General features: G+C 33.8%; 2 long non-coding RNA genes across 2 annotated transcripts; one reads left to right on the top strand and one right to left on the bottom strand.

The window, feature by feature from the left end:
- Positions 1 to 5,725: 5,725 nt before the first annotated feature.
- Positions 5,726 to 6,588, bottom strand: LOC131801863 (uncharacterized). The gene is made up of 3 exons (XR_009341938.1): positions 6,460 to 6,588; positions 6,248 to 6,370; positions 5,726 to 6,183 (listed from the first exon to the last, which is right to left on the bottom strand). It is a non-coding gene; the product is annotated as an uncharacterized LOC131801863 (long non-coding RNA).
- Positions 6,589 to 11,145: 4,557 nt separating this feature from the next.
- LOC109612147 (uncharacterized) lies at positions 11,146 to 12,153 on the top strand. Its single transcript, XR_002194345.2, has 2 exons — positions 11,146 to 11,739; positions 11,814 to 12,153. It is a non-coding gene; the product is annotated as an uncharacterized LOC109612147 (long non-coding RNA).
- Positions 12,154 to 13,836: the final 1,683 nt, after the last annotated feature.

Below are 13,836 nucleotides of genomic sequence, written 5' to 3' on the forward strand. Positions count from 1 at the left end.
GGCAAAGGTGGAAACAATCGTAAAGTTTACGTACCCGAAAACAGCGAAGCAGGTGAGAAGTTTCATGGGTACAGCAGGGTGGTATCGAAGGTTCATTGCCGACTTTGCCACCATTGCTGCTCCCATCTTCGAGACCCTCAAAAAAGGAAAACGCTTCACGTTCACGGAGGAGGCCAAGGTAGCATTTGACAGATTGAAGCAAGCCCTAGTGAGTAGTCCCGTCCTGACCCACCCAGATTTTACCAGGCATTTCTATGTTCAATGCGATGCCTCTGACTTGGGAATAGGAGCAGTTTTATTTCAAAGAGACGATGAGGGTGGAGAACATCCCATTGCATACTTTTCGCAAAAGCTGACTTCTGCTCAGAAAAATTACTCGGTGACTGAGAGGGAGTGTTTGGCAGTGGTGATGGCCATTAAAAAGTTCAGGCCATATATAGAGCTGATGCCTTTCACAGTGATAACTGACCATAGCAGTTTAAAATGGCTCATGTCACACCGAGATCTGAGCGGAAGGTTAGCCAGATGGAGTCTACAGTTGCAGGCATATTCCTTTAAGATAGAGCATCGCAAAGGAACCCAGAACATTGTACCTGATACCCTGTCAAGATATGATATGGAGGAGATTTCCCTGGATGTGAAATCTTTAATTGATCTTGATTCCTTAGCTTTTAAAACAGATGATTACTTAGCCTTGATAGACACCATCGAAAACAATTCCTCACAACTTCCCGATCTAAAAGTGGTTGATGGTTTTGTGTATAAACGAACACAGTTTTACGATGGTATTCCCCTTAATGAAGATTTCGCCTGGAAGTTATGGGTACCCAGCGAAATGACCCAGGAAATCATTGAAAAAGCACACTGTCCACCACAAGTTTCTCATGGAGGTTTCCACAAGACACTGCGTAGGGTGAAAGAGTACTTTTTCTGGCCTAATATGAATACTCAAGTTAGGAATTTCGTACAGAATTGTCAAATTTGTAAAGAGACGAAACCAGCTAATTCGACTCTTCGTCCACCTATGGGATCGGAAACAATTACCGAAAGACCTTTTCAACGAATTTATGTCGACTTCTTAGGTCCTTATCCCAGGACTAAAACGGGAAACAGTTTTATTTTTATTGTGGTAGACCACCTTTCAAAATACGTCTTGCTAAAAGCCATGGCCAAAGCAAATTCGAGAAATATAGTAAAGTTTTTAATTAGTGAAGTATTTCATAAATTTGGAACCCCAGAAGTAATAGTGTCCGATAATGGAAAACAATTTATTAGCAAAGAATTTGCACACATGATTAAATTTTTTGGCATAAACCACATCAAGACCGCTTTTCACTCCCCGCAAGCAAATGCCTCGGAGAGGGTAAATCAGTCCATTTTATCAGCGATTCGAGCATATCTGGGAGAAGATCACCGAGAATGGGATCAAAATTTATCAGAAATTGAATGTTCTCTACGATCTTCTGTCCATAGTTCCATTGGAACTACCCCTTATTTTGCGCTCTTTGGAGTCAATATGATAAATCATGCTAGTCTTTATAAATTAGCCAGGAAACTAAAACTTCTTAATGACCCCGAGACGACACTTATTCCAAGTTCGGTAAAACAGAATCTTATTAGAGAAAAGATAAGAGATAGTCTGCACCAGGCATACGTAAGAAATGAAAAATCTTATAATCTAAGAACTCGTCAGGTCAAGTTCATCCCAGGGCAAGAAGTGTTTCGAAGAAGTTTCAGGCAAAGTGATTTTAAAAATAATTATAATGCTAAACTTGATAAGAAATTTTTCAAGTGTCGCATTGTGAAGCCAGTTGGGAAATGCCTTTACGAAGTCGAAGATCTTAAAGGGCATCCCATTGGCATTTTTCACGCTAAGGATTTAAAGCAATAAATGCTTAAGTTTAGATGATTTAAATTCTTCTAATTAATTTTTTTTTTCTTTTTGCATATATATAGCGGCCGAAGTCTAAAGCATATATATATGAGAGAGCATTTATATACTAGTTAATTTAACTTCAGTTTTAAACTAGAGCGGAGATCTTAGAATGAAATATCAATCCGCAACGTCTACATGAAAATATTTAAAATTAAACTCTTAATTCTACCTTAAAGTTTTCTTAATTTTAAAATTTTCCAATACTCACCTGAATTTCCCAAGAGTTCCTGAAGATCCATTTGAATTTTGATAAAAGTAGTACCTGAATTAAAAAACATTTTTATTAGGATTGTTTACGATATAGTATTATAAGGACTAACCTGAATTACTACTTACGAATTGTCCTTTATTATTCCCAAGTTTTTTTCAAGCTGTAGGACAGCTTTTTCCTTCCTGTGTGATGTGTGTAGGGTTAAAGGTTGAACCCCATTTCTCCAGTTTTTTTACCATAAAGAAAAAGAAAGATGAATTAGTGAAATATCATTATTTAAGATTAATGGCAAAAAAAAATAGAAGTAAACAAAAATGAACAATTTAAAAATTAAAATAGACATAAAATGTCATTCTCAAGCCATACTTACGAAGTTGTTTGGCTAAAAATTGATTATAAAATATAAAATTTTTGTTTATAAAAAATAAAGTTCTTATAATTTTTCTCCATTTTCAGAGCAAAATTACAAAAACTATGAAATTGAATTAAAACTACAACTTACGTCTAGTTTTGAAGGTCCGACAGTAGTACCTCGATTAATTCTGGCAAGAAATTTCGTTGGTGGCATAGTTCTCAAATCCCGTCTGTTTTTTTTATTCGAACAGGCGTCCAATCTTCTAGACTCTAACAGCTGATGTCAGAATTGCGAAGTCAGAGTACGAATTAAAGCATTCTGGGTTTACCGACTCTAGTTGATGTCTGCGCATCCGGAGCAGTCACCTGGTGACTGTCTTTGACCATTAGTGCAATTCCCCTTTCGCGGTGAAGCAGTAGCCGTTCGCTCTTTGGCACGGGCCAGGGAACTGTTGTACACGAGGTCGCAGATCAGTCCTTCACCCGCCTTACGACACTAGAGTCTGGAAGCCAGAAGACAAAAAGAACAAATACACCTCAGTGCATTTGCAAACCATCGTATCCGACATTCTGACAAAAGCTGCAGGTCTAGTCGATGGTACACCTGCTGGAAAAAAAAGGGAGAACAGGATTACTCGAACTTACCATCAAGTGTAATTTCCTGTTTTTGCAGGACAGGCAAGTTCTATTGCCTAAAAGCTTTTCTAATTCTACTTACCTTTTGTGAATTAGATATCCAATTTACGTAAATTCTCTAGTCATTCTATTGGAAGTTGAGACCATCGAAAACTTTTTCTTGTTACCATAGGAGGCCACTCGCCTAGACACCAACAGCAGTGGTCAGGGAGAATTCGTTGGATTACGAGCGGAAGCATCCCAGATTTACCGACTCTAACAATATGTCTACGATTCCTGAACAGTCAATTTATGACTGTCCTTGACCATTTGTGCACTCTTCCTTTATATTCCCATACGCAACTATGGCACAAGGCAGAAGAGTGTTGTACACAAGGTCGCAGAGCAGTCAGTAATCGATTTATGACGTTAGAGTCTGGAAGCGGGAAGACACGGTCAAACACATCTAAATGCATTTGAAATGATGCCGTATCCAACAATCTGGCCAAAGTGTGGACCTAGTTGAAGGTACCCCTACAGCAAAAGAAAAGAAAATATCAGGTCTCAATCTTACCTTTCGTTCCATCCAAGCCTAGGCAGTCACCAATCTGAAAAGATAAGAATAGGAAAAATGAATATTAGTTATCTGTGAAAAAGAGGAAACTTTAAGTCAAATTCAAAAATTAATTTAGAACGAATAGATTAAAATTTAATTTTTAGGCAATCACACCGAATATGTCCGTCCGATTTGAATAACTTTCTCAATTTTATCTTTAATAATTTTCTTTTTTCATACAGTTTAATTATTCCTTCAAAATTTAAAACATTTCACATAATTCGTCACTTTAAATTTACCGAAGCTCAATTCCTAAATATTTTATTTTCAATTAATTCACAATAGTATTTCAATTTAATTTAAATTAATTTTTCTTTCATTTTTTTTTTTTTTTTTTGATATTAATTTGCACAGCAAATAAAAACACTTTTTGCATTAATTTTTTTTTAATTCTGCAACTTTTTAATTTTGTTTTCATTTTTTTTATTTCAATTAAATTCTTTGCACTTTTCGTTATTAAAAATAAACACAATATGTGCACGCACAATTTATGTCCGATCAATTCTAATTTTTTTCACTATTTTCCATTTTTTTCACTATTCCCAACAGTCATCATTCATTAGTTTTTTTGCACATTAGCTCTGTTGCCCACAACATTGTTAATTTTTGCATTTTGTTTGTTTTCACTATTTCAATTTTTCTTTTCTTTTGGCAACATTATCTATTTTAATTTTTATTTGCACTTTTCACTCATTCCTTAATTCTGTTTTCTTTATCTGTTCCATCTTTATTCACTACTCACTCACTTCGAATTGTATTTCAAACTTATTGTTTCCGCCAAAGTCACATTTTTTCTTAATGAGTGCATTTTTTCATTGTAAATGCAAATGCTACTTTTATTTACACTCACACACACACTGGATGGAAATCATTAATTTTTTTTGATTAGGAAATTAAATTATTTTTATGAAATTAATTGAACTTGTTTCATAAAAACCACTTTATTATTATTTTTTCTTTTTTTCCTTTCATTTTCTTTATTATTTTCTTAGATTTTTGTGGATTATTTTTCTTCATGCAATATTTGCAATTTACAATTCTCACATACACCCGCACTGTATGTCAATGATAGTAATTTTCATTCATTTTTTTTGGCACTTTATTCACTTTTGACTTTAGTTTTACACGTTATTTTCAGTAGCCCGGCACTTACTTTTGTTTTATTTTAATTATTTTATTATTCACTTTAATTTTTTTCACTCTACTTACCCATAATTTATAATTTCCGCAGCTCCAAATTTTCTGTCCGTCCGTGCTCCAATCCACCAAAAAAAATTTGCAATAGACGCGTACTCCGATTGTTTTCATTCATAAACGTCACTACTATCGATAGTCACTACGATCGATATTCACCTTACGTCAGACTAAAAGATAACGCGTGGCGTATGGCGTAAGCATTATACCATGTTCCTATGGGCTAATGGAAGATTAACACTGTGATAAATAAATCACGCCGAAATTAAATTTTATTTTGGAAAATCAGAAAATGATTATTAGGGATGCCAAACCGCGAATTTTAGGGATGCCAAACACAGATTTCTTTTTTTAATAAGCCCATCAAAATAGTGATACCTTTTTTTATTTTTGAGACGAGTGTCGCACTTTTTTCCCCCTATCCTTCGATAAGGATATCAGCAGGATAGTTGGCTTTGTGGTGTGCGCCTTTTAAAGGGGTAACCATGAAAATAATTGATAGCCAGAAGAAGAAGAAGAGTGTTGCCAACCGTTTTTAGAAAACAGCTGATTATTCCAATTAGCAAAATGTCAACAAGGGGGAATAATTTAGAAAGAAAATGGAAAAATTATATTCAGAAAATGGCAACCAAAATTTCCTGGCCAAAATTGCCAGAAAAATCAGCTTTTTTTAATTTTACCAGCGAAGAAGATTGGACGTGTGGCTCCCCGTAACCAGCAAAGGAAAAACCAACAGAAGTTTTTGTGGTGAACCACTTGTTGAAGAGTGAATTCAATTTTTTTATTTGTTTGAAACTTATAAACAAACAACACAAAATACAAACTTTTTCTACACAAAATTGAAAGCCTTAAAACGATTAAACAAAATTTATCAAGAAAAGGCTAAAAGTTTAAAAGTTAAAAACTTATAACTAAAACAAATAATTTCATGAAAATTAAAAAATTAAACTTATTTTAAAATTTAAACAAAATTTGGAAAAAAATTGAACAAAGTTTGGAAACAATTAAACAAATTTGAAAACAAAACAATTGAAATTCTAAAACTAAAAAAAATAAATCTTAAACCTAAATATCCAGACCAGGAAACTGGAGTCAACGAGCCACACCATCGCCCGTCCAATCCATCGAGGGAGGCGCAGATTTTACGCCATTGCTGCTCCAGCGTGGCCTGGTATCATTCCCAATCGACATTTGTCACACTGAACTCCGGACAGACAGACGGACGACGAAGCTAAATGATTAAATTCCGCCGTTTTCCTGTGAAAGAAAGATAGAAATTAGAAGGGGTAAACAAATGAATTTAAATTTAAATTTTACTCACATTTTGATTGAGGTGCAGGTTCACGACGTTGAAAAGAGCTCTATTCAAGGTTAGGTAACCAGGCATTTTATTTCGCTCGTCGATTTTTTTGGTTGTCGACACCACTCCTTTGTTTGTCCTTCCCTAAAATTGAAAAAAAAAGAAACATAAAAAAAAATTGAACGTGGAATATAATTAAAAAAGCTAGACATTAACAATACGTTCGTACTTACCAATTGGGAAGAACCTCAAACATTAGCAGCCTTTACTGTTCCATACTTTTTGTCGACCGCCATCGCAACCTGAAAGGAGAAAGGAGCAAATATGATATTTTAAAATAATTTTGGCGCTGTAAATCTATATCTTCGATTTTTTTGTCATTATGTTTTTTTTATAACATATAAAAGCCTTGTTGAATTGTTCATATCTTTGAAGAGCAAAATTGGCTGAATAAAATGTACAAATTTTTTATAGAAAAGATAAATATGTTTTCGGCTTAAAGCCCTATTAAAAAGGTGGTGGCCATGGGATAAAATGTGGTAAGTTAAGGGTCAAATCTGGGACGTCAGGGATAAGTAGACGTCATGGCGAGAGGTGTTCTCGGAGGGAGGGATATCTCCTGGTTGGTCAGCCGCCAGGAGCACTGTTTTCTGTGGTGATAAAGTAAAGTAAGTTTGGGATTTGGGTTGTAGTTTAGGTGAACGGTTTCTTTTTCTTTTTTTTATAGACATGTTTCAGGCTTCCTTTTATCCCCCTTTTAGATTTTGTGTGAAGTCCGGTATGATTTTTTGTTTGTTCAACCGAAAAGGTCTACAAGTGGCAAGACCCAACCCCCAATCCGACGAGCCATAGCCGCGCTAAACGCCAGCATACCGGCAACGCCACTTAAGGATCACCACAGCGATTTTTCGTTCATTTTCTTGGAACACGGTTGTTACAGCTGCGATGATTTTTCAAAGTCATTCACACTTTTCAAGCGACATGTAATAACCACAATGGCATTCGAAGAAGTCTGCATAATTGGCGATGTTGTACGGCTATATTTTTAGTTTCTTTAACAGTGCAAAAAATGTTTGTGTTTTCAAACATTCGTTTTTTTCGCCGCTTAATGAGGTCTTTTAATAGCTTGCGAACGAGATTTTTGTGCAATTTACAACTATTTCTGTTTTAGAATTAATCATTTAAATGTGCATTTTGACATGGTGCAAATATTTTGATTAACATGTTTGTTCTTATTTATTTTTGTTGGTTTTTGTTGCATTCTTGGCGAATTAGTTATGTTGCAGTGTTGTAAATACATAAACATAAATCATAAAAAAAATGTGGAGATACTTTTAGGTATTGATGTTATTTATGACTGACTGATTCGTTGCTGGCTTAGGGATTGTACAAATGATTATCTAATCGGCAATATTTGGGTTTTTTTTTAATATTTGCTGAACATTTTAAACCGTTGAAAATGAAATTACAATCAATTATCTGTGCATAGGCAGGATGTAACGTAAGAAGAAAAAAAAAACAAGTAAAAAGGTCGGTCCGAACTTTAAGAACCCTCTAATTCGAGGTAACGAAAACCTTTAAAAACAAGTTAAAAAGTATCAATAGGTTTAGCCGACAGATGTATACCCTTGCCATTGAAATCGTTTGCAAATTGCAGTAAGTCTTCAAAATACCATAAAGTGGAGGGTACCGACATTTGTGGGCTGTACTGAAGTGAGAAACTACATATGAAATTTCCCGCTACAGTGGCATAGACTAACGAATGTATAGACGAAGGGAACCGCTTATTATCGAAAAAATTCTGATTAGCAAATGTCGTCCATTTCGTTTCAGAGTTTTTCAGTAAAATATTGAAGTTATTCGATTTTAAGATGTTAAAAATATCAACAACTTGAGGATATTTGATAGTTCAAAACTATTGCATAATAAGATTTAGGTGTACATGACCTGATGACAACGAAAAATAGGGGAATAAACAAATGAAGTCCTTGAATGACGGTGAAATGTGTTTTCGAAGTCGAGTAGATCCACTGCCTAAAATCAGAATATCCATAGGAAAACGTGGATCAATATTGACAAGGTTCTAAGAAAGGAGATAGAACCTATTTCGAACTCTAAATTCTGAATTTGAAACAATGGCACTCTATATCAATTTGTCCGAAAGATAGCGTGATTACAACAAACAGGCGGATGGACAAATACACCTACAGACAGATGGATATAGCTAAATCGACTTTTAATTTTACACTTATTAATACTAATTTGTAGGGTCTAACTTCAATATACCCTCCATGGTATGGTGGTAAAAAAACGTAAAAGAGCCCCACTCACATAAAGTCTGCATCTCACTTAACCATCAATCAGGAATTTTGTACCTGGACTAGCCTTAACCTCCAAAGTCCAAAAATATCTCCATATTCCCTCGAAGATATGTGTTACCCAACATTGACAGCTATCCCAAATAGAAGACCTATACTTTAAAGAAAAATTAGAAGATGGGAATTTAAAACAATCAAAGGATTTAAAACGGGATATTTACTGATTTTTGCCCACGAACTGTAATCAAAAATATCAATCTTCGGCCAGTTCAGAGAGAAAATGTATTTTAGTTCCGTTTCCTTGGGAATATTAACGAAAAAATAAAATTTTTGTTCGTTGAAAAGTTTTTTGACATTCACGATGATAAACGTTAAAAAGACGGATCCTTTTTTCCAGTGACCCGGTTCACCTATCAACTTTTGGACAATGCCTGATTTTACATCTTCCCAAATTTCAGGATCAACATCAATGCAAATTTTAAAAATTCAAAAATGCAGAAAAATTCGCAGATGAAGATTGTATCCGTTGAACATTGTTCGACATCGCCGATGTTGATGTTAAGAAAGGACCCAGGTGCACATATCAAATTTTGGCGAAAGTCTCACAGGTTTAGCATATTCCCGATTTTAGAAACCAACAGCAAAGCAAATTGTAATTTTTTTCTCTATTTAATTTCAAAGTCAAATAAAAAAAATCCAAAAAATAAAAATTTGTCGCCGTTGAAAAAAATTCCTTTCAACATCGACGTTGATAAAATTTAAAAAAATGCCGGCTTTGTTGTTTATTTGAAATTCAAACATTTTTCAATTTCTTTACATTTGAATCGGACCTATAATTTTCGATCTCTTATTGTGGTTTAAAAGGAATCGTTATCCGGGATAAAAATACTATAGTACAACAAGCATTGGATAGAAAACAATGAAAATTATGGAAAACATTTGAAACTGTCACTAACATCGCTGTTTAAAGAATGTCATATCGAAAGAAAAAAATAATAAATTTGAAAATTTTCAAAATGGGGAACAATTGTGAAATCATATTAAAATATAAACCCAACAATGAGTTAGCCTCGGTAAAGTCTACAACAAGCATTATACAATAAAAATTATGGAAAACATTTGAAATTGTCACTAACATCGCTGTTTGGAGAATGTCATATCGAAAGCGGAAAATGAAAAAATAAATAAATTTGAAATTTTTCAAAAAGGGGAACAATTGTGAAATCGAATTAAAATATAATCCAAACAATTTTTTAGCCGCGGTTAAGTTTACTGATCACATTTAACGGTTCAGAGCAAATCCATGTGATGCATTTATTTTAATTTTGGTATGAATAAATGTACAATCAGAAAAAAAATCTTTTTGCCAAATATTTTAGATCAGAAAAAAAATATTCAACCAAAATTGGTGGTTATTTCAAATTGACAAGAAAGTTTGTGTTACATAAAGGCTGACATAGGTGAAGAGTGCAAAAAATTACCATGTTATTACGGAATGTGCATGGAAGGATGCTGATGCTGTTAAACCAAGCTAGTCAATCGATCTTATGCTTTTATACGGAATTGCAGCAACTTTACTAAGAGATGTTTATCTTTAGAGATTTTCATAAGGAATTGTAAGTCTCAAAATAACTCAAATTTATAGATTATATAAATCCCTTCTCCAAGCTTGTCAAAAAATACAGAATGTATCATGCGATCATAATCTATATAAATACAACTGGTTTAAAATTTGACACCGATGACCAATATAATTGGTGAAACACCATTCAGGTTTGGTTTAGTTTAAGGATTCTTAGATCAGACCTGGTAAGTGACAGAAGGGAGTTTTGGTTCAGATGGCCTTAGATACCTTGTAAAGAGCCCCACTCACATAAAGTCTGCACCTCACTTAACCATCAATCAGAAGAGCAATGACAAAAGCGGAGCGGTAAAATGATAAACTTTTGATAAAATGATAAAAAAATTGGATATTTACTGATTTTCGCCCAGCAAGATTTGCTTTAATCCACTGCAATCAAAAAACATCAATCGTCGGTCAATTCATAGCGAAAATGTATTTTTGGCCCGGTTCGTTGTCAATAATTGGTTTGTTCCAGAATCTACAAGAATCTACTAGTTTTGCAATTTTCTCCGATAACATAAAGAGAAAATCTGTTGTCGTAGTAAAAACTTTTACATTCTTGCACTTCTGGAACAGACCAAATAATGGAAAAAATGAAAAAATTAAAATTTTTCTCGTTGAAAAAAGTTTTTTTGACACCGACGAGATAAACGTTAAAAAAACACGGCTCCTTTTTTCCAGTGACCCTGTTCGCCGGTCAACTTTTGGCGAATGTCTGATTTTACATGTTCCCCTTTTCAGAATCAACTTCAGTGCAGATGTTAAATGTACAAATTGCAGAAAAATTCAAATAAAGATTGTATCCGTCGAATATTGTTCGACATCGCCGATGATGATGTTAAAAAGGACCCAGGTGCACGTATCAAATTTTGGCGAAAGTCTCGCTGGTTTTGCATATTCCCGATTTTAGAAACCAACAGCAAAGAAAATTTATAATTTTCTGTCGAATTAATTTCAAAACAAAAAAAAAAAAAAAACTCAAAAATAAAAATTTGTCGCCGTTGAAAATTTTTTCTTTTGACAACGACGTTGATAAAATTTAAAAAATAATGCCGGCTTTGTTGTTTATTTGAAATTCAAACATTTTTCAATTTCTTTAGATTTGAATAGGACCTATAATTTTCGATCTTTTATTGTGGTTTAAAAAGAATCGTTATCCGGGGATAAAAATACTATATTACAACAAGCATTGGATAGAAGACAATAAAAACTATGGAAAACATTTGAAATTGTCACTAACATCGCTATTTGAGGAATTTCATATCGAAAGGGAAAATGTTCAAAAAGGGGAACAATTGTGAAATTGAATTAAAATATAATAAAAAAAATTTTTAGTCGCGGCAAAGTCTACAACAAGCATTGGATAGAAGACAAAAAAATTATGGAAAACATTTCAAACTGTCACTAACATCGCCGTTTGAAGAACGTCATATCGAAAGGAAAAAAGAAAAAATAAATTTGAAAATTTTCAAAAAGAGGAACAATTGTGAAATCGAATTAAAATATATTCCAAACAATTTTTAGCCGCGGTAAAGTTTTTGAACATTTTTAATGGTTCAGAGCAAATCCAGGTAATGCATTTATTTTAATTTTGGTATGAATAAATGTACAATCTGAAAAAAATTCTTTTTGCCAAATATTTTAGATCAGAAAAAAATATTCAACCAATATTGGTGGTTATTTTCAAATTGACAAGAAAGTTTATGTTGCATAAAGGCTGAAATAGGTGAAGAGTGCAAAAAATTACCTTGTTATTACGAAATGTGCATGGAAGGATACCGATGCTGTTAAACCAAGCTAGTCAATCGATCTTATGCTTTTATACGGAATTGCAGCTCAACTTTACTAAGAGATGTTAATCATTAGCGATTTTCATAAGGAATTGGAATTCTCAAAATATCTCAAATTTCTCCAAGCTTGACTAAAAGATACCGAATGTATCATGCGTTCAAAATCCATATAAATACAACTGGTTTAAAATTTGACACCGATGACCAATATAATTGGTGAAACACCATTCAGGTTTGGTTTAGTTTAAGGATGTGCGCCTACACGGAAGTCAACAGCTACTTTACTCAGAGACTTTTGGTCCTTTATGTTCATCCTGGGAAGAATAACGTTGTTGGTGATAGGAAAGATCGAAACAAGAAATGGAAGAAACAGGTTGGAGAGAGATTTATAGTTTGCAGTGCGGTTTACCTAGTCAGGGAAAGCTTTTTGCAAATGTGTAGATGTTAATGGGATTTATGTTTGAGAAGAACGTTGGAGTTTCTACCTCTCTAGCTGAATATATACTGCAGCGGTGTCAGTATGCCTACCAAGATTCTTAGCGACCAAGACCTGGTAAGTGATAGAAGGGAGTTTTTTCTTTTTTCGAGATTTCCGGTCAGATGGCCTTAGATACTTTGTAAAGAGCTCCACTCGCATAAAGTCTGCCCGTCACTTAAACATCAATCAGCGGGGCAATGACAAAAGCGGGACGGGACAGAATATATGATGATCAGATAAAAAATACAAACATGTACTTAAGCTGGCATTAACTTGTAAAATCCCAAACTATCTCTATATTCCCTCGAAGATATGTGTTACGCAACATTGACAGCTACTCCTAATAGAAGAACTATATTTAAAAGAAAAGTTACAGGATGAGAACTAATCAAAGGATCAAAAAGGGGATATTTACTGATTTTCGCCCAGAAAGTTTTGCTTTGAATCCACTGCAATCAAAAAAACATCAATCATCGGCCCATTCAGAGCGAAAATGTATTTTTGGTCCGGTTCGTTGTCGATAATAATGGAATAAAATGAAAAAATAAAAATTTTTCTTGTTAAAAAAGCTTTTTGACATCGACGATGATAAACGTTAAAAAAAAAACACGGATCCTTTTTTCCAGTGCCGGTCAACTTTTGGCCAATGTCTGATTCTACATGTTCCCAATTTCAGAATCAACATCAGTGTAGATGTTAAATGTTCAAAAATGCAGAAAAATTCAAATAAAGATTGTATCCGTTGAACATTGTTCGACATCGCCGTTGATGATGTTAAAAAAAGGACCAAGGTGCACATATCAAATTTTGGCGAAAGTCTCACTGGTTTTGCATATTCCCGATTTTAGAAACCAACAGCCAGGAAATTGTAAAATCTTCTATCTATTTAATTTCAAAACCAAACAAAAAAATAATAATTCAAAAATAAAAATTTGTCGCCGTTGGAAAAATTTCCTTTTGACAACGACGTTGATAAAATTTAAAAAATAATGCCGGCTTTGTTGTTTATTTGAAACTCAAACATTTTTCAATTTCTTTAGATTTGAATCAGACCTATAATTTTCGATCTTTTATTGTGGTTTAAATAGAATCGTTATCCGGGGATAAAAATGCTATAGTACAACAAGCATTGGATAGAAAACATTGAAAATTATGGAAAACATTTGAAAGTGTCACTAACATCGCTGTTTGAGAAATGTCATATCGAAAGGGAAAAATTGAAAATTTTCAAAATGGGTAACAATTGTGAAATCGAATTAAAATATAAACCCAATAATTAGTCGCGGTAAAGTCTACAACAAGCATTGGATAGAAGACAATAAAAATTATGAAAACCATTTGGAACTGTCACTAACATCGCTGTTTGAAGAATGTCATATGGAAAGGATAAAATAAAAAAG

This window comes from Musca domestica, unplaced genomic scaffold (assembly GCF_030504385.1).
Source record: "Musca domestica strain aabys unplaced genomic scaffold, Musca_domestica.polishedcontigs.V.1.1 18, whole genome shotgun sequence".
NCBI lineage: Eukaryota > Metazoa > Arthropoda > Insecta > Diptera > Muscidae > Musca > Musca domestica.